Source organism: Puntigrus tetrazona, unplaced genomic scaffold (assembly GCF_018831695.1).
Source record: "Puntigrus tetrazona isolate hp1 unplaced genomic scaffold, ASM1883169v1 S000001182, whole genome shotgun sequence".
NCBI classification, from domain to species: Eukaryota; Metazoa; Chordata; class Actinopteri; order Cypriniformes; family Cyprinidae; genus Puntigrus; species Puntigrus tetrazona.
In genome coordinates, this window is record NW_025048768.1 from 34,573 (window position 1) to 55,143 (window position 20,571).

The following is a 20,571-nucleotide window of genomic DNA, read 5'->3' on the forward strand; positions in this document are numbered from 1 at the left end:
AGGTGAGCTTTAATCAGGGCAGGGTTAAATATCAGCAAAACAGTAAAATCCATGCAAGGCAAAAAGATTATCATATTAAACAAATGAGGCTCAGGGCAGACAGCAATAATAACAAAAAACAAGAAAACAGTCCAAGGTCAAAACACAGAGAAACTAGGAAACACATAATGGAAATGACAGAACTAAGAACTAGGTAATGACTAAACAATATTCAGCGTTTGCTCAGAAACTGAACCAAACTTAAATAAACAGGATAACAAGTTAACAAGGGGGGCAGAACTAATCAGTTACCAAAGGGAATAACAATGGGGGCAGGGAACACAGAAACAATGTGGAGCAAACATTTCAAAAAGTGCATGAGTCCATGAACACTAACATAGGGGGAACACAGACTGAAATCGTAATAGAGCCCCCCTGAAAATGAGTGACTTCCAGACACTCCAACAAACAAAAGTTCAAGTCCAGGAGGGTAGTGTAGCAGAACAGGGCAAGGGATCGTGGGCCAGGTCCATGCAGTAGTGAAGAGCTGAGGGACAGAGGCAAAGCAGGGCACCTGGCAGAAAACCCTGGGGGAGCAGGCAGAGCAGCCAGTGCAGGCAGAGTGGGGTGGCATGGCAGTGCAGGCAGAGTGAGGAGACCTCCAGTGTGGTGCAGACGACCACCAGAGTAAGACAGAGGACCATCAGTCAGGAGCAGGCAGTGCTGGAAACAACAAAAACAGAACTGAAGACCCCCTCAACAGGATAGGAGGAGCTGGCCACCCTGACAGGGACTGACGTCTAGGGAACACAGACACATGAGACAGACATAGCATCTATGGCCGTTACAGGATCGACAGAGAAACCAGTGACAGACTCCTTGCCTGGGACAGTGCAGAAAAAAATTAATAAACGACTTCCATAGCCATGACAGGGCAGGACGAGAAACATGGGAATTAGTTCAGGAGCTGAAGAACTCAAAGGGATAAGCCATGGTTTGGAGATTTCAAGTGATTCTGGCAGGCCAGCAGTGAGCTGATGTGACTCTGGCAAAATGAGTGATGATATTATGATCAGTAATGGCTGGACTTAACTTGTGAAGATCACCAATGATCTGACTTAACTCCTTAATACTTGACTTGACTCAGGAAGGGCCGTTGTGATATGACAGGGCTCTATTGTGGCCCATCTTGGCTGGGTAATCAGGCGTGGCCACCATCTTGTGCCATGGTTCTGGGTTTGCAGGCATGACATGAAGAATCTTCAGTGTAGCAGACATGAGGTTCACAGGCCCTAGAGTAGCAGGCAACGCATGAGTAAACTCTATTTTAGCAGACTTGTCCTTCTCTGTTAGCGATCAGGGATTCACGTGTGATAAATGCAGGGAAATAGCTAGGCTGACAGAGAAGGTTTTAGAATTAGAGACACGTATCCAAACTTTAATTGAGGACAGTAAGAATGCGAGGGCTGTAGATACTGCTTTGGATGCGACTAGTACAGTGAATCATGTACATTGTTCGGTTCCAGCTTCAGAGCCCGTGCAGCAGGGCAATTGGGTGACCGTGAGGCGGGCTAGTCGCGGGTCAAAACACCGCTCATCCGTTCCGATCAGAACATCAAACAGGTTCTCCCCACTCAGTGACGCACCCACTGAGAAACCTGATCAAAGTGCCCTAGTAATTGGCGATTCTATTGTACGGAACGTGAAAATAGAGACACCAGCCACCATAGTCCAATGCTTACCGGGAGCCAGAGCGTCTGACATCTTGTCAAATTTAAAAGTGCTGGCTAATGCTAAACGTAAATTTCGTAAGATTGTTATTCACGTCGGCGCTAATGATGTTCGACTTCGCCAGTCGGAGATCACTAAAAATAATATTAAAGAGGTGTGTGAATTTGCAAGCACGATGTCGGACAATGTAATCTGCTCTGGTCCCCTCCTGCTTACCGGGTGATGAGATTCACAGCAGATTGCTGGGTCTCAATGGCTGGATGTCTAAGTGGTGCCCGCAGAACAACATAGGCTTTATAGACAATTGGATGAGTTTCTGGGGCAGACCTGACCTGTTGAAAAGAGATGGTCTTCACCCCTCTTGGGGTGGTGCCGCTCTTCTATCTAGAAATATGGCATATAGTCTTATAGCTCCAACATGACCAACTAGTGCCCAGGTCAGGAAGCAGACAGACCGGCTAAAACGACCGTCTGCTAGCTTCCTCACGTCACAGAAGGCAGTTAATTCTCAGCACATAGAGACTCTTTCACCTAGATATCACACTATAGAGACTGTGTCTGTTCCCCGAATTAGAATATGCAGAGAACGTCCAAACCTAATCAAAAGCAATAATTTAATTAATGTCCAACAAATTAAAACTACCTATAATTCAAATAAGCAAACGATAAAACTTGGCTCGCTAAATATTAGATCACTTTCCACAAAAGCACTTTATGTATATGATTTGATCAATGATCAGAAGCTAGATTTGCTTTGTTTGACAGAAACCTGGCTAAAACCAGATGATTATATTACTCTAAATGAATCTACCCCAAAAATTATTTCTATAAAAATGAGCCACGTTTAAAAGGTAGAGGGGGAGGTGTTGCTACAATTTATAACAATATTCTTAGTACTTCTCAGAGGGCAGGCTTTAAATATAACTCATTTGAAGTTTTGGTGCTGCATATAACATTATCTACAGAATCATGTGCTAGTGATAAATCTTCTGTCATGTTTGTACTGGCTACTGTATACAGGCCACCAGGGCACAGCACAGATTTCATTAAAGAATTTGCTGATTTTCTAACTGAGTTAGTACTGGCCGCAGATAAAGTCTTAATTGTTGGCGATTTTAATATCCATGTTGATAATGAAAAGACTCATTAGGATCAGCTTTCTTAGACATTTTAAACTCCATTGGGGTTAGACAACACGTCTCTGGACCTACTCATTGTCAGAATCATACTCTAGATCTAATACTGTCACATGGAATAGATGTTAAAATGGTTGAAGTACTGCAGCAAAGTGATGACATTTCAGATCACTATCTAGTCTTGTGTGAACTCTGTATAGTTAAACCTGTAAACTCTGCACCTTATTACAAGTATGGTAGAACCATCACTTCCACCACAAAAGAAAGCTTTCTAAATAACCTTCCTGACTTATCTCAATTCCTTAGTTCATCCAATACGATGCAAAAACTTGATGATGTAACAGAAACTATGCACTCTCTTTTTCTAGCACTTTAGATACAGTTGCTCCTTTGCACTTAAAAAGATAAAAGAAAACAATCTGACTCCATGGTATAATGACAACACACGCACCCTAAAGAGAGCAGCCCGGAAAATGGAGCGCAGGTGGAGAAAAACCAAATTAGAAGTATTTCGTATTGCCTGGCGGGAGAGTATGCTGTCATACAGAAAAGCATTAAAAATAGCAAGATCTGATTATTTTTCATCCCTTTAGAAGAAAAAACAAACACAACCCCGGTATTTATTCAGTACAGTGACTAAATTAACAAAAATAAAGCATCAGCAGGTGCTAATATGCCCCAAGAGTATAGCTGCAATGAGTTCATGAATTTCTTTACTTCTAAGATTGATACCATCAGAGATAAAATTGTAACTATGCAGCCGTCAACTACAGTTTCACATCAGATAATGAGCTTTAGATCCCCTAAGGAAAAATTACACTCTTTCTCTATTATAGGAGAAGAAGACTTGTACAAACTTGTTAAATCATCTAAACCAGCAACATGTATGTTAGACCCTATTCCATCTAAACTATTAAAAGATCTGCTTCCAGAAGTCATAGATCCTATTTTGAACATTATTAATTCATCATTGTCATTAGGATATGTTCCCAAAACCTTTAAACTGGCTGTAGTTAAACCTCTCATTAAGAAACCACATCTTGATCCCAAAGACTTAGTAAATTACAGACCAATCTCTAATCTCCTTTTTCTGTCAAAGATACTAGAAAGGTAGTATCCTCACAACTGTATTCCTTTTAGAAAAAATGGTGTCTGTGAGGATTTCCAATCAGGTTTTAGACCGTACCATAGTACTGAGACTGTTCTCATTAGAGTTACTAATGACCTGCTTCTATCATCTGATCGTGGTTTTATCTCGTTATTAGTGCTATTAGATCTTAGCGCAGCATTCGATACTATCGATCACAACATTCTCTTGGATAGACTAGAAAACTATGTTGGCATTAGAGGAAGCGCCTTAGCATGGTTTACATCATATCTATCTGACCGCTATCAGTTTGTGGCATTAAATGAGGAGGTATCATATCGATCAAAAGTGAAATATGGAGTTCCTCAAGGCTCAGTGCTAGGACCAAGCACTTTTCAACCTTTACATGTTACCTCTGGGAGATATTATCAGGAGTCATGGTGTTAGCTTTCACTGCTATGCTGATGATACTCAGCTCTATATTTCAGCGCAGCCTGGTGATACACACCAAATTGAGAATCTAACAGAATGCATAGTCGATATAAAAAGCTGGATGATGAGTAACTTCTTAATGTTAAATTCTGAAAAACAGAGGTGCTAATAATTGGACCTAAAAACCCCACATATAATAATCTAGAACACAGCCTATCACTTGATGGCTGCTCTGTTAATTCTTCATCATCAGTTAGGAACCTAGGTGTGCTGTTTGACCGCAATCTTTCCTTTGAAAATCATGTTTCTAGCATCTGTAAAACTGCGTTTTTCCATCTTAAAAATATATCTAAATTACGACCTATGCTTTCAACCTCTAATGCAGAAATATTAATTCATGCGTTTATGACCTCAAGGTTAGATTATTGCAATGCTTTATTGGGTGGTTGTTCTGCACGCTTAATAAACAAACTTCAGCTAGTCCAAAACGCAGCAGCCAGAGTCCTTACTAGAACTAGGAAGTATGATCACATTAGCCCAGTTCTGTCAACACTATCAAACATCGAATAGATTTTAAAATCCTATTAATTACCTATAAAGCCCTGAATGGTTTAGCTCCTCAATACTTGAGCGAGCTCTTATCACATTATAGTCCTGCACGTCCGCTGCTGCGTTCTCAAAACTCTGGCCATTTGATAATACCTAGAATATCAAAATCAACTGCGGGCGGCAGATCATTTCTCCTATCTAGCACCTAAACTCTGGAACAATCTCCCTAACTCTGTTCGGGAAGCAGACACACTCTGCCAGTTTAAATCTAGATTAAAGACACATCTTTTTAACTTAGCCTACACATAACACACCAACACACCTTTTATTATTCAAATCCGTTAAAGGATTTTTAGGCTGCATTACTTAGATTTGCTGGAACCGGGAACACTACTCCTAAAATACGATGTACTTGTGACATCGTGAAAAGAATGGCATCTACGCTAATATTAGTCCTGTTTCTTTCTCAATCTGTTTTCACAGTTTGTATCCAGACTAGATGGTGGATCAGCACCCAGAGATTATGTTCATCAGAGACCAGAAAACCTAGATGCGCCCGTCGACAGATCACCAGATCCTGATGCACACACACACACGCACACACTAAGTCATTTACACTACCTGACACAGCTGCGTTTAAAATTGAACTGGAGGTTAAGTGCTGGGCGTCCGGTCAGAGGAGAACTGACCCCAACTGAGTCTGGTTTCTCCCAAGGTTTTTTTTTCTCCATTCTATATGCATGGGGTTTTGTTTCCTTGCCGCTGTCGCCTCTGGCTTGCTTGGTTGGGGACACTTAACTTCTAGTGACTATCGTTGAATTGACTACAGAGACCGTCTCTGCATTTAATAAGAAATTGGTCACTCTCGTCACTATATATCCCTGTCATTATACTGTACAGTGCTTTGATGCAACCTGTGTTGTTAAAAGCGCTATATAAATAAAAATGATTGATTGATTGACATGATGTGATCAACCTTTGACTTGGTATACATGACATGAGTAAACCCTGACTTAAGTGGCAGGAATGATGTTAGCAGGCTTTGGCTTGGCAGACGTCATGTGAGCAGACTTTGTATGATCAGCGTGGCTCATGAGGATCGACTGTGGCTTGACTTGGCTCGTGACTATAAAGTATGATTTGACTAGACTCTACACATTTCATGGAAAGTCTCCTCAGTATCTCTTACAGTGAGAGAGGACCCAGTGAGAAGACTTAGCAATGCTCGGGGACCAGTACGTATGAGCACAGATCTTAATGGTTCATTAAGTCTATGGCAAAAGAGTGCTCAGTCGGGGAATATGAGTTATTGGCAATGTCTGCTCAGAGTTGTTTAAATAAACCTGCTGGATCCAGGGATGACTGATTATTCTGTGATGGAGGAGTCTGAGGCAAGTGGATTCAAATGCAAAAGTTTTGATTATAGATGTGGTCTAAAAGCCAGGGTCAAACACCAGCAGAACAGTAAAATCCAGGTAAGGCAAAAGAGTATCCAATTAAACAAGCAAGGGTCAGGGCAGGTGGCAAACAATCAAAGAAGCAAGGAAACAGTCCAAGGTCAAATCACAGAGAAACTAGGAAACACAGAATGGAATGGCTTTGAAGGCCTTAGGTTATTTCAATCTTAAAATTAAATTAAATGTTAACTTTGGTGTGATTTTTTCTATCAAATATCTGTTATTTGTAAAATGTTCATTTCACCTATGACACATTCAAAAAATAAATGTTTATATGACATGAAGTGTATAATTTGTATGCCCTGTCTCAAATATCTGTATTACTGTTAATGTGCACAGACCTCATTGCTTTGCTTTCAATAATAATGCCTGTGGTATCATAGCAGAATGACGGATGTACTATTCACTCAAAATAGACTTTCATCTGAAGGGAACCTCAGCAATGGCAAAGAACCAGAAAAGAAAAACTGAGTGGAGCCATAATTTAGGCAGAAAGCAACAAGTTTATTTTAGATCAGCACTGTTTCACATAAGAACTAAATAAAGAACCTGCTGTAGGATGATGGCAATGTGGCATATTTCTTTACAGTTAGGTTATATGACAATATAAAATGGAATTCCAAGAGAGAGGAGGACGGATGAGTAGTGTTTGAAATAATTTCAAGGAAACAACTTTCTATCAAGCTTACATAAAACCACTATCCAAACAAAATACATTTATATATCTCTAATCGTAAAGCTACTTCTTTAGAACCTTCTAGAATTTAGTTCTGGACTTGCAGTCAACAAGACAATTATGGTTATTGTTTTTTATGCATCTGTTTTCTAGATGCTGACTTGTGCTGTATGTTCTGAATAGCATAACTGTATTTAACTGAAGTTTTTGCTTCTTGAGCACCCATAACAGTTCTGATCATTGCTCTTCCTCAAATGAGCATACATGAATATCGTATTTCAAAAATATAATTTCTCTTATGATTATCTCTCTCATTTCCAAGACTATGCCCTAAGAAAAAAAATCTTCAGAAGAGCTAGCCATTACCATCACAAAAGGCACCCATCTTCGATATGCCAATAAAGAGAGATTTTTCCCCATTAATTTATGTAATTTAAATTTCAGATGGTCCAAGGACTATCAAGTCAACTGTGTCATTTAATTATGGCTGTTTGAAATGAGTTTCCTCTTTTCTTTAAAGTTTTGAGCTGTGATAAGAGCTAGCTCATCACATTACATTCTGCCATTATGATACCCATTTCAGCAGCTCGGCCAGTCTAATTGTTCAGATGAGAATTCAGCTTGACGTCCCAGACCTTATAAGGAACAAAAGCTAAGGTGCTACTGGCACATTTTTGACAGTTTATCTATATAAACTTTCTTGTTGTGCACCAGTGGTACCAGAAAATATTATAATATTATAATTCCTTTTAAAATGTTTTTCTTTTAATAGTGTATTTTACTTTTAATATTTTTATTTTAACGAATGAACTGTGGCTGGAATTAATAATCTGTGGAATTTGTAAATATTATAATTCATTTAAAATGGCAAATCATAAAATTAAGTGAAACTCAAAACACACACACAATCATGGCCAAAAATTTTTTGAATTTTTTTTAAAAATCACTAAAATGTAACCTATTATTGACAGTGGGAAATATCATTATGAAATAGATGTTTTTTTCAAATACACATTGGACATAATTATTGTCACAGAAATATAAATAATAGGAAAACAAAGCCCAAATTCCCTTAATCATCCATCACAAAGATAAAAAAACAAATAATATATTTCTGATGTACAAAAAGTATAATTGAGCTTCACATATTAGTAAAGTGGCTTTAAGATAAAAAACAAAAACAAAAAAACTAACAAAAAAACAAATAGCTAAAACATCGAAATTCCCATTTTTACCATCAGGGCAATACTTATATTATACATATATATTAGAATATCCAATCAACTTAAAAAGGTTATGAAACTGTCTGAAGGAGAACATGTGTCTTTATCTATATATTGGTGAACACAGAGATAAAAAGTACCTCATGTGTACAATTAAATATACTGCTGTAGTTTTGATGCTGTGGGCCTATATTTCTGCTGGAGTCCTGGATTTCCTGTTTAGACACATGGCATCATGGTTTCTATCAACAGATAAAAAATAAGTTAGTGACTGAATCTGTTTATTAGTTTTGGTCCCACTTTAAATTAAGTGTCCCTAATACCTGTGTACTAACATAGTAACTAGATATGTATGTAATATTGTATGTAACAGCAGTGTAATACATGTTGGTAGATAGCATTTACAGCTGTAATATTTCTATAACTTACACACATGTAACAACTGTCAGAATGTGTAAATACAAATGTGTAACAGGACATAACTATATTTTGTAACAACATGTATAGAGTAATTTGAACAAATAGGGATATGTAAAGTGAGAGAAGTTGGTGCAAAACTGGCAATTCATATGCCAGTTACTTACATGGTAACTTACATGGACGGTGTAAGTAAGTTACCATGTAAGTTACCATGGTAACCAGTGTACTTACATGGTAACTCCTCAGAATTCTGGACACCAACCACAATTTATATATAAAGCCCAACTTACATGGGAAATCCATATATATATATATATATATATATATATATATATGGTATAGTATATGTGGTATAGTATATTATAGTATGAAAACCTGATTCCAACCAAATTAGAGGAGAAGTGTATTTATTCATTTATTTATTCTTTTTTTTCCAAATCAATGCTTGTATTTGCTTTTGCTTTTGAAGAAATACTTGTGTTCTCTGTAATAGTATAGGAAAGATCTTATAGGATAAACTACATTTTAAAATTGTCTTTAATTTTTTTTGATTACTGTAGTCACAGTTTGAAGCCATGATGTTTAAGTGACGTGGGAAAGTAGATGACACAATTTTGTGGTGATTTATTCCTTTAATAATACTGAGTATTTCTGTTTTATACATAATTTTAAGTGTGTCCCTCAAGATTAACATCCAGCAATGATTTATTAAAATATAGTACAATGAGATTACTGTCACGTCTTTGGACTTTGTGTTATTGTTTTTGTCGTTTGCCATATGTTCTGTTTAACCCACTTTAGTTAATTGTCTTCATTGTCTTCAGCTGTGTGTAGTTTAAGTAATTCCGTGGTGTATTTAAATCCTGTGATTTCAGTTCTGTTGGTTCGATCTCGTCTTTATGTATGTGTGGTTTCGTCCTGTCTACCTACCTGCCTGCCTGCCTGTCTGTAATTATATTATTTCATCCCTGAGTAGTTTAAAGCCTTTAAAGCCTTATGCTAGTTGTGTGCTCTCCTGCTTACCACACCCGTGACAGAAGATCGGACCATACAAAAGTACAGAAATAGCGGTGTTTATCCCCTTTATTTTCATAATGTTTTCCCCTACAACGACAAGAACTTTCTCATCCTCCTGCTGACTTGCCGTGCAAGTCGTCAATGACTGTTACGCTGGAGTACAACAACACCAGCCCCACTCAGGATCCAGAGCCCAGCTCATCACTTCACCGCATGGTTGAGCCACAGCCTGAGCCCATCGCTGACACAGGTGTAGAGTCCAGCGCAACCACGGACCCATCGACGAGGAGTGCGACAGAGCCGTGGAGCGACACAGGACCCGAGCCGACTACGTCAGACCAGGTGCGTGAGCCGGCAACAGGGCTCGCCACGGTGGAGACTGCCGCCTGCCATGAGAGCGGAGTGGAGCTCCGCCACTGCACTTCGGCTGAGGATGAGCTGATTATCCACCTGGGGCTGCTGGATCTACAAGAGGAACTGGGCATGGATCTGGAAATAGACCTAGCACCTCCTCGTTATCATGAATGCCCGCTGGTTCCGTCCAGCCGTCCTGAAGAGCGTTCACTAGAGACTGTTTCTCATATGCTCCCTCCAGTGCCCGCGCCTTGTGCACTCCTCCAGAGCACATTTTCCCACCCTCCCGCCCCTTACCATATGACGCACGATGGATCCCAGCAGCTCACCATCTGGAGCTCGCCATGGGTCTGCCGGTCTCCATTGCCACCATGGGTGAAGGATCCCTCACCCCACCGTCCTGCCTCTGAGTCCCGGACTCCATCTCGGCTCATAGACCCGTCGGCTCCTCCTGGGCTCCTAGCTCCCTCCGCTCCACCGCGGTCCATCAGTTCACCAGCTCCACCAGGCTCCATCGTCCCTCCGGCTCCGCATTGGTCTGTCGTCGAACATCCGTCGCCTCGGGATTCCTCTCCTCAGCCAGCTTCGCCCCTCCATCCCACCGGCTCTGTCAGGCTCCTCCTTCCCTCCGGCTCCACCTCAGTCCTCTGTTGCTCTGGCTCCGCAGCGTCCTTCCCGTCCCCCGTCTCCGCATCGGTCGCCGAAGCCTAGGACCTCCAGCGTCTCGGCGTCACCCTGGCTCTTCGGCTCTCTGCCTCTGCCTCAGTCTCCTCCATCTGCTCCGCTGCCGTCGGTCGGCCCCATGGAGTCCATGGCCGCACCTCCGCAATGGCTCCTCCTCCGCCGGCTCCACCGTGGATCATCATGTCTGGGCTCTGGATCTCCTCCTGCTCCGGACTCCTCCTGTCTCCTCCCATCTGTTCCTCCCTGAACTTTGTCTGGCTACTCCCTCCTGGGGGCCGTCCTCCACCAGAACCTCCTCCCAAGATCTGGTATCCCCAATTCCTAGTTGTTTTGTTTTTTGTTTTATGATGTTACTCTTTAGGTGTTGGTACTCTTTAGGACACACCTTCCGGGAGGGGGGGTAATGTCACATCTTTGGACTTTATGCTTATTGTTTTTGTTGTTTGCCATGTGTTCCGCTTAACCCACTTTAGTAAATTGTCTTCATTGTCTTCAGCTGTGTGTAGTTTAAGTAATTCCGTGGTGTATTTAAGTCCTGTGATTTCAGTTCTGTTGGTCCGATCTCGCCTTTTATGTACGTGTGGTTTCGTCCTGTCTACCTGCCTGCCTGCCTGTAATTATATTGTTTATTTCATCTCTGAGTAGATTAAAGCCTTTATTTACCCTTATGCTAGTTGTGTGCTCTCCTGCTTACCACACCCGGGACAGTTACTTACATACAGTAGCTGGAATCTTATAATAAATTGTTAATATATTACAGTGGCTGACTATCATTAGGACTTCTTCAGCGTGACTCCCTTTATCATTGTTGTTTTGTCCTATTAACTGATTTTTGTCCTATTAAATTATAATTAGTTTCACCTAACCATTACATACTTGTACAGTATGTCTGATACAAGACTTGCCACATTTCATAGGCACAGGTTCTATACAGAAAAACAAGAGAAAAACAAACTATATGCTATTCATTGTGTTTAAAAGCATTTGATAGTGACATTATGTTATAAATTATGCATCTGGAATCCTTTTGTGCTCCATTTCCTTCTGCTTTCTGTAATATCTTTTCATACATTTTGGGGTGTAAGTAAACCATCAACTGTGTACTCTGCATGCTGTTTGATTGTGAGTGAAGCACAGGCATCTCTATACAAAATAATGCAAGCCTTTATATGTGTCACATTCCCTTAGTTAAACGTTAGCAACAGGAAAAGTGCTGATTTGTACTATGTAAAAGTTCTGCTTTAGAGAACAGATTCTTAGAATATTGTGGGAAACGAGCCATTGCTCCAGATTTTCTACATAAATTGTGTCATTGTTTAGCCAGGGGATCTGCAAACCGGCCCACGTTTGTAATGACTTGGAGCTGAGGAACTGACTTTGTCACTACTTAAACTGCAAAAAAAAAAAAAAAAAAAAAACAAGAGCACAGTGTCTTATTTTCTTTGTTCACTTATTCCTAATTTTGAGATATATTTAAACATTGTTATTTTTTATTATAGCCTTCATGTTATGAACTCTTTTTTATATAATTATAACTTAATTTGAACATATATTCATAAATAATACACACACACATTATATATATATATGTATTATTAATTTTAAGAAACATTAGATTTGAATATATATATATATATATATATATATATATATATATATATATATATATATATATATATATATATATATATATATAAAGAAGACATATAATAGAGAATTAGAATTGAGAGTGCTAGAAGGTCAAAAATTGAGTACAAACAATATGGATAGAAAAAAACAATAATGAAGTTATACAAGAATGAAGTTATGGCCTAACATTTCTGGTGGGTTACTAGAGGGTATAATTTCTCTTGGTTTTTAAATGTTTTTTTTGGTTTTTTGAATCAGTAATTCACTTACAACAAAAAAGATAGCCAGAGGTTTTAAAAGCAGAAATATGAAACTTATATCAAAGCATGTTTATAATTATTTTAGTTTGTTATTTCAGCTACAATGTTGTACAAAATCATTTTATTGAGGTGTGGCTAATTTTGTGAAAAGCTATGCCACATTGTAATATTACAGAGTCAACATAATCGCAATCTTTTTTTTCCCTTTTCTTTTCTATTCATTTCTTTTCTAAAACTAAAAGTTGGATATATCCTAATCCATTTAAGCTAATGCATCATAGTACACCTATAGAGTTCATACAATTGACAAGTTTCCAGCTGAAAACATTAGGCAGCAAAACTCGAACAACCTTTGGTCCTTTTCACAAAATATATAGGGTCACACTTGGTTGTCATGCCCCTGGACTGTTTATTGTTGTTTTTCATGACCCATGTGCTCTGTCTCTGTGTGACCTAGTTTCTGTCTCAAAGCAATTGGCATTATTCCAGTTTGTTCAATGTTCAGGGTACGGTCTACTTTGTATTCCCTAGATGTTACGTGTGTTTGCTACTGTTCAGTATCTTCGTTTGGATTTACTAAATTACTTTTTGTAGAACTCCCTCTCCTTATGTTTCTCAGCTACATGTTTCGTGACATTAGTATTCAATTCTCACTATTAACTAACTAATAATTGGGACTGTTATCATTGACATTTTTTAGTTTTCTACTCTGAGATTCATGTGATACGGTATTTCTCCCAAGAGGTGCTCCTGTACAAATCCCACTAAATGTCTTGGTTACTTATGTGACCCTTGTTCTCTGAAGGAGGGAATGGATACATTGTGTCATTGACTGACATCATGGGGTTCCGCATGGGATGTCCTTGGGTTTGAGGGGTGTCTCCTTAGGTGTTTCCTGGGGTGTAAAGCTGCAGGGCGCTGCCCTCATTGAAGGCTAGACGAAGACCTAGCACCTGACGCTTTGGTATTATGCAAGGGTAAGATGTGTTTGATGGCCTTCGCTCTTTTCTGTACTGCCGAGAACTGCTGGGGAAAGTCCTTGACAGTGTCACCAAAGAGGCTGGCCTGGGAGATGGGTGCGTTGAGAAAACGCACTTTGTCTGGCGCCACTCATCTGCGTCAGGTTGAGCCAGAGGTTGAGCCAGAGGTTGATCCACCTGTACCACCATTTTGGACATCACCTGACTGAGGGACAGCGACGTGATTTTCCTCGCCCTAGCAAAATCAGTCACAGTGCACAATTTTTGCATTGAGCTTGGGTCAGAAATACCTTTGTGCAGCTTTTTGAGTGCTTTTGTTTGGTGGACCTGCAGGATAGCCATTGCGTGCAGGGTGGAGGCGGCATAGCCTGCAGCATCGTAAGCTTTGACAGTGAGAACTGACAACAGCTTACAGGCTATGGACAGGAGCAGTGGATGATTCCTGCAGGTGGCTGCATTTTGTGGGCATAAATGCACTGCAACCACATGCTCCACCAGGGGAACATTTATGTATCCTATGATGGCAAATCTATGGCATTATTAAGAAAGCACATCACTGATGCTGGCACATCAGTGCTCATTTCAAGCCCTCACGCGTGTGTGACATGTCATCTGCGTGCAATACAAATCATTCCTGTGCTCGATCTCTCACCTGCCCGTGCAAACACTTGCATTTTTGTCAGTCATGAGGCGGAGCTTGCTGTTTTAGTTGTAATCTCAAATGTCATTGCCTGTTTTTAAACTTAGATTTATTTAATTTTTTACTGTTTCTAATTGGAATAAAAGCATTTAGTGTGATGTCAGAATCATGGTGACCAAAAAGACATGCTGCACTCCATGGAGGCATAATGATTGCTTGTACTAGTGGTCAAGGTTCTTTTCAGCGTGCAACTCAAACCTACGGAAGAATATTGTGGCCAGAGCTACTCTCTGTGTATATCTATGACAAAACATGCAGGTACCAAGATATTGCACGGCAGTAACTGCCAGAATGAGTATAAATATAAATCCTTATTACAGGCAGATGTTGAACTGTAAAAAAAGTTCTACTATTGATTGCAAAATTTGTCCCATATTTTAAAAGGTTTTTTATTTCATATAAAATTATTAAAATAGTTATTGTTTGTAAGGTTTTTTTTTGGCCTGAAATTGATCAATTATTGGCAATATTAATAAATAAATGTTTTGCTAAATGTGTTTCGATTCTTTCAAAATCAGATTCATTCAAGGAACAGAACATAGTGTTACTCTGTATACAATTAATAGCATATTGTGCTGATATTTAGAAAAGTGCACTGTTTGTGCAATAAATATAAAACAGAAACTCATACATGCAATTTTTTTTTGTTTCATTGTTGGAAATAAAATTTATACTGCATGCTTTCAAGACGTGTTTAAATTATAAAGGATTTTTTTTTTTTTACAAAGTTACATAATGTCAGCTCTCCTATTGTCTCTCAGTCCACCATAGTCACACATCACATTTTGTCAGGGGAATGTATTTATATTCTAATTAGAGTAAAATACATTCTATCTTTTAAAGAACTTCAGAACCATTTTGTGTGAAACATGACAAAGATTTACAGGAAGTTAATTTGTGAATTAACATTGTTCTGTTGATTTGTGCTACTCTGTCAGATTTTGATACTAAGCACACAAGACTTAAAATGAACTTAAATGGATTTAATCCCAAAACGGCAAAATGAAGATACAAAGGCAGGCAGAACAGGCAGGCATGACAAAAACCACGTATGGACATTGACGATCGGACAAACGGAACTGAAAACACAGGACTTAAATACACCAGGTTAAATGACTAAATTAACTACAGACAGCTGAAGACAATGATATAATTAACATGAAGGGAAGGCAGGGCACAGGGAGCACATGGCACGAGACAAAAACCATAAACAAAGAGTCCAGAGATGTGACAATCATAGTGAATGGGCTAAGTTTGATAGCAGATGATTAACAACACTGTAAACTGCTCAGAGTCCTCTTCGGTCCAAGAAGACGATAGCCCCTCCTTTGATGCAGCGATCAACGTCTTATCTTTTCTGGAGCCCTGAAAGAGACACTGGGTCCTCCATGGGACGGACCGGCATTACCTCTCAGAGCTCCACGGGGAATGATGAGAGGGAACGTAATGTCCATTCGGACTGGCCCGTGGAACATTCCTGACTGTAATCCTCACACGCCTCGTAATTCCTCACACTCACTTGTAATTCCACTCGTCCAGTTCTTATTGGCTTTTCTATTAAGCTAAGAGGTGACTGGGTTCCCAGGCGGAATCCCTGATGTCAGTCAATGATGTAGCGTCATAGTTACTGACTGAAAGGGAACTATGTTATGTCAAAACATCTCAAACCTAAAATATCAGAGTTGCATGATATACATTTTTATATAATTTCCCACAAGACTTTGGAGTGCTTCTATCAGAATGTATTCCCTTCATCCAGTAGAGCATTTGTGGCAACAGCTACTTATGTTGGATAAGAAGGCCTGTCTCATAAGCTCCATTCCAGTTCATCACAAACAGGGTTGAGTTTAGGGCTCTGTGTGGGCCAGTAAAGTTCTTTCAAGCCAAACTCATCCATAAATGGCAACTGTTATGATTGGCTGCTGTGATTTAGATTAAAACTAAATAAACCCTCATATAAATATTATTCTGTTTAACATAAGTTGGCACTGCTCACGTTCACCTCTCTTGGAAACACTACATGCGTGAATTGGTGGGCAGGGCTAAACAGGCAGAGCTGCAGAAGTGTCTTCTTCTGCGGTGGTTGTGTTTAACCAGACTATTACATCATAGAGCCGTACATTCCACAAGCTGTTGTTTTTTGGCTACCTTTACTGTACAATGACCTCTTATATGTAAAAACATCAATTTTGGCTTTTTAGTTCATGACCCCTTTAAAATTTCCCTTCATTGGAAATAGGAGACAGCCCCCCAAAACAGCCCTATATCATTATCCGTACTCAACCAAACTGTAAAGTAGTCACAATGCAGTCTGGCAGGTAGCATTCTCCTGGCATCAGACTGTAAATCAGTCACTTGCTCCACCTAACATTGTTGGCATTGTACTAGGTGATATGAGGCTTGTATGCAAATGCTCAGTGTTGGACACCCACAGGAAGATCCTGCCACACAGTTTTTGAGCTCACATTAATAGCAATGTAAGTTTTATATATTTGTATGGATACATCTCACAACCTGACGACCTTTCTCTGTGATTTTACAAGGTTTTTCACTTTTTGAATTTCTCTTGTTACTAAAATATTTTAATACATCTGACCATGAGATAACTATCAGGCATGAAATTTAACAAGCAAATTTTTAAAAGTGGCATCCTATCAAAATATTATGCCTTAATTCAGTCAGTGCTTCAGAATGAAAATTTTTTCACAAAAGTTTGTAAATTGCAGACTGCATATCTAAGTAGTGGATTTTATAAACTTGTGGCAATGGGTCCCCAATATTTTTGTCTATATAATATACACACACAATCTCTCTCTCTCTCTCTCTCTCTCTCTCTCACACACACACACACACACACACACAGCAAAAAAAGTAAAACTAATTTAGAGCGAATACTCACAAATTAAGGACAGCATATTCATCTGAAGCATTTAAAGGTTAATGAGATTTTTGACTCTGTCTGTCTGGCTTGGCCCTAAGAGACTCTCCACTGCCTTAAGGAGGCAGAAAGCAAAGTGACTCTGTCGTGAATGTCAAAACACTCCTCTAAGATACTGCAAAAGATGTGTAGTTCAGACAGTTTTACCCTTGCTTTTAGGTGAGGTGACTTAACCAAAAGGAACTCCAGGGATCTGATGCAGAACGCAGCCCCTGGTGCAGCCCCAGTGACCATTGACTGTTCAAGCTTGGCTCCTTATCAGCAATGAGGCACATGGCACATGAGACGGCAAGACTCTCCTCTGTGCCTCCTCGCTCCAACTTATCAATGAAATATTTTGGATCGCTCACATGGGCAGAAAACGGACATGCTGCACAATGGAATAGTCCCAAGATATACCATGTATGCATATCTCTATGGGTGCTTTCATGCTTTCAGGACACAAAGCTGTAAATGTTAATAATGTTTATAATTATTTGTTATTTATTTCACAATTGTGTAATCATTTACTCACTCTTCATGTTGTCCAAGCCTGTATGATTTTCTTTGTTCTGTGCAACACAAAACATTATATTTAGTTTTAGTGTTTCATCCAGTGAATGCCAGTTGCATCTGCAATTTGCAATTTTGTTTTGGACTGCACTGAATTTTAATTTCATGGTCAAGAATATATTGCAAAAATGCAACATATTACCTAAAAATAGCATAGTGCCACTTTTTTTTTTACAGTGAAGCTTTGGCAAGTAGACATTGTGCCCACCGGCAGATGACCTTTCTGTCACTTGGCTCACCTGCTTCAGCAGTGAAGTTGTCATATAGTGACACCAACATTTGTTAATTGTGAAGCTCTGACTAAAATGAAATAGTCAAGCATGTCCAACATATATTCTGGTTTAAGGTTCAGGGGGAAAAACTGTACATATAACTGTCAATCTGCAGTTATGTTGAACATGTCTCATTTTTCATTCTCTTCCCTTTTCTAACAAACAAACAAAAAAAAAGCCTAGAATTTTCTTCTTGCAACCCTTAATATTTCTATTTAATATAATGCAGTTAAAAAAATACAGTGTATATGGTAAGTAAGCTATTTGAAGGTTGTTTTCTCCAAATAGCATAATAGATGTCCCTATTAATTTACCAAAATATTACTTTGTTTTGAATACCCCATCTAGCCTGACACAGCAACAGCTCAATCAGTTGCGTGACATTACGGTATATATTGTTTAGGAAGTCTTTTATAGTTTTATAGTATAGTTTTTACAAATCTGTCTTGTACTGGTAAACTACTTTCTGGTAACAACAATAACACAAGTACCAGCCAAACACGCATATGACACGCACTCTAGAAAGCTTCAACTTTGTTCAGTATCTATGCTATTGCTCTCGACAAATTATGTGTTACGGATCTGCCAGGCTCTTCCACCAGCCAACCACCATCCAGCAAACCTGTCAGCCAACCACAAAGTTCCCATTCACCTGAATTCTAATCATCATCTCATCAGCACCGGCATTAAAGCACACGCCACAGTTCACTCAGTGTCTGGTTCTGTTGCTACACGAAAGGACCTTTGCTGAAGTGCTACTGAGTCAAAGCCTAACGACTACTTACCTTGAAACTTGCCTTTTGTCTTCCTTTCCGGTTCCAGCATGTTTCCTGTATGTTCCCAGTTCCCAGTCTGTATTGTGTTCCTGTCTTTCTGTGTTCAGTTTCTAGCAAGAAAGAATATCAAGTCAAGTTCCAGCTGTCATCATTTTAAACAACTTAAAGACTTACTCACCTGCCACTGATCTCCGCTGCTTCAGCTGTGTCAATAAACATTATTATCATTTTACTCACTTCCTTGTCTTGGTCCATTACATTATGACTAGCAAAAATGTATCTTAAAATAGTAATGCAGTAATGTCCTGACACAAGGGCCTGTCAGTCCAAGCATATATTATTGCTAAGTAGTTTGCTGTTGTTGTTAGGTTAAGAACTTAATGTTTTGTGACATCTGCAGAAAATTCTCTACTCAAAATTACCCATTAATACACTAGGCACTGATTGTTACTGTCATAGTGTATGGTGTACTAAGTATTGAGGTCTCAGTGTTCAATTGGATAATAATTACATTGAGTGGACATGTTATCTTAAAACAATAATGAGCTGTACTTTTTTTTCCAGTACTACATTTATATACTGTGACTGAGTGAAAAGTACTTGAGTATACTTATTGATTTATGTTTTTTTATTTGGTGAATGTGAGTTATTTTTCTATGGCAAGCGATACTTAAATGAAATGTACAAACAAAGAGCCAATAACATTTACTTGGAATTCCCAAGTAAACTTAACTTATAATTATGGATAGGCTTTTAATTTGATGTAAATTTACTAGCCTTTTCTCTGAGAATTTCCAAGCTTTTTGCAAGTCAATCCTACAACAATTTATTTGAGCATCTGACCAAAAATAAGAGCACTTCCCTTCAATGTAATTTTTAATGTATTTACAATATCTATGCAGCTAGAATGTGTGAAAATACACACCTTATTGTACAACAGAAGGCGTGAAAAATAATTGTGATCTGATAGCAGTGAGGGTAATGGGTGCTATCTTGATTGTGTAGATACTTCAAAATATGACTGTGTAGATCACAGCTCTCAGAATAATGAAACAGATGAACTTCAGCTACATCTTATTTGAATCAAAAAAGGTTGATGAATTTTTATGATTGCTATTTTAAATTATTACGGTTAACACCAAGGTTTTATTGTTCACAGACAACATTTTTCATTCCTCAGAAAGCAACAGAATATCAAACTGGCAAGATCACATTAAGCTTATCTCAAAGGTACGTGCAGCAAATTCATGGTAAGCTTAGCTGAGTCCCCGCCACATGTTGTCTGTACAGATATTTGGAAATAGACCAGAAGTCTCTTATAGGGAGATGTCATACCCCTTTAGCGCTTAGCCATTGTCTACTCTCGCTATGCCTAAGCAATGAGATATTCTCCTTCCTGCTACAATTTTATTCACACATTTGAATGGAATTGAAAAGCAACTCTCAAGGAAACAATAGCAGAGGGGTGATTTAACATAATGGATTGAGGCAACTCAATCAAATCATGTGCATTTGTCCTGTTGGGCATGTTTATCCGTTTTCATTCCGAAAGCATTTGTTTCTCAGCTCCTGCACGCACTGTGTGGGTGCCAGTTAAACATTTGTATGCTTATTATGGTGTCAATATAGCAAAGAATGCCACAGTATATTTAGAGACAGGACCATTCAATCTGAACCTGAAAATGAGTGTAGGAGAAGGCACTTAGGTTTGTGAAAAGA

General features: G+C 39.0%; 1 long non-coding RNA gene across 1 annotated transcript; it reads right to left on the minus strand.

Annotated features, from left to right (window-relative positions):
* Positions 1-17,209: 17,209 nt before the first annotated feature.
* On the minus strand, positions 17,210-19,194 carry LOC122341257. Its single transcript, XR_006250460.1, has 3 exons — positions 19,031-19,194; positions 18,862-18,962; positions 17,210-17,803 (listed from the first exon to the last, which is right to left on the minus strand). It is a non-coding gene; the product is annotated as an uncharacterized LOC122341257 (long non-coding RNA).
* Between the last annotated feature and the right edge of the window lie 1,377 nt (positions 19,195-20,571).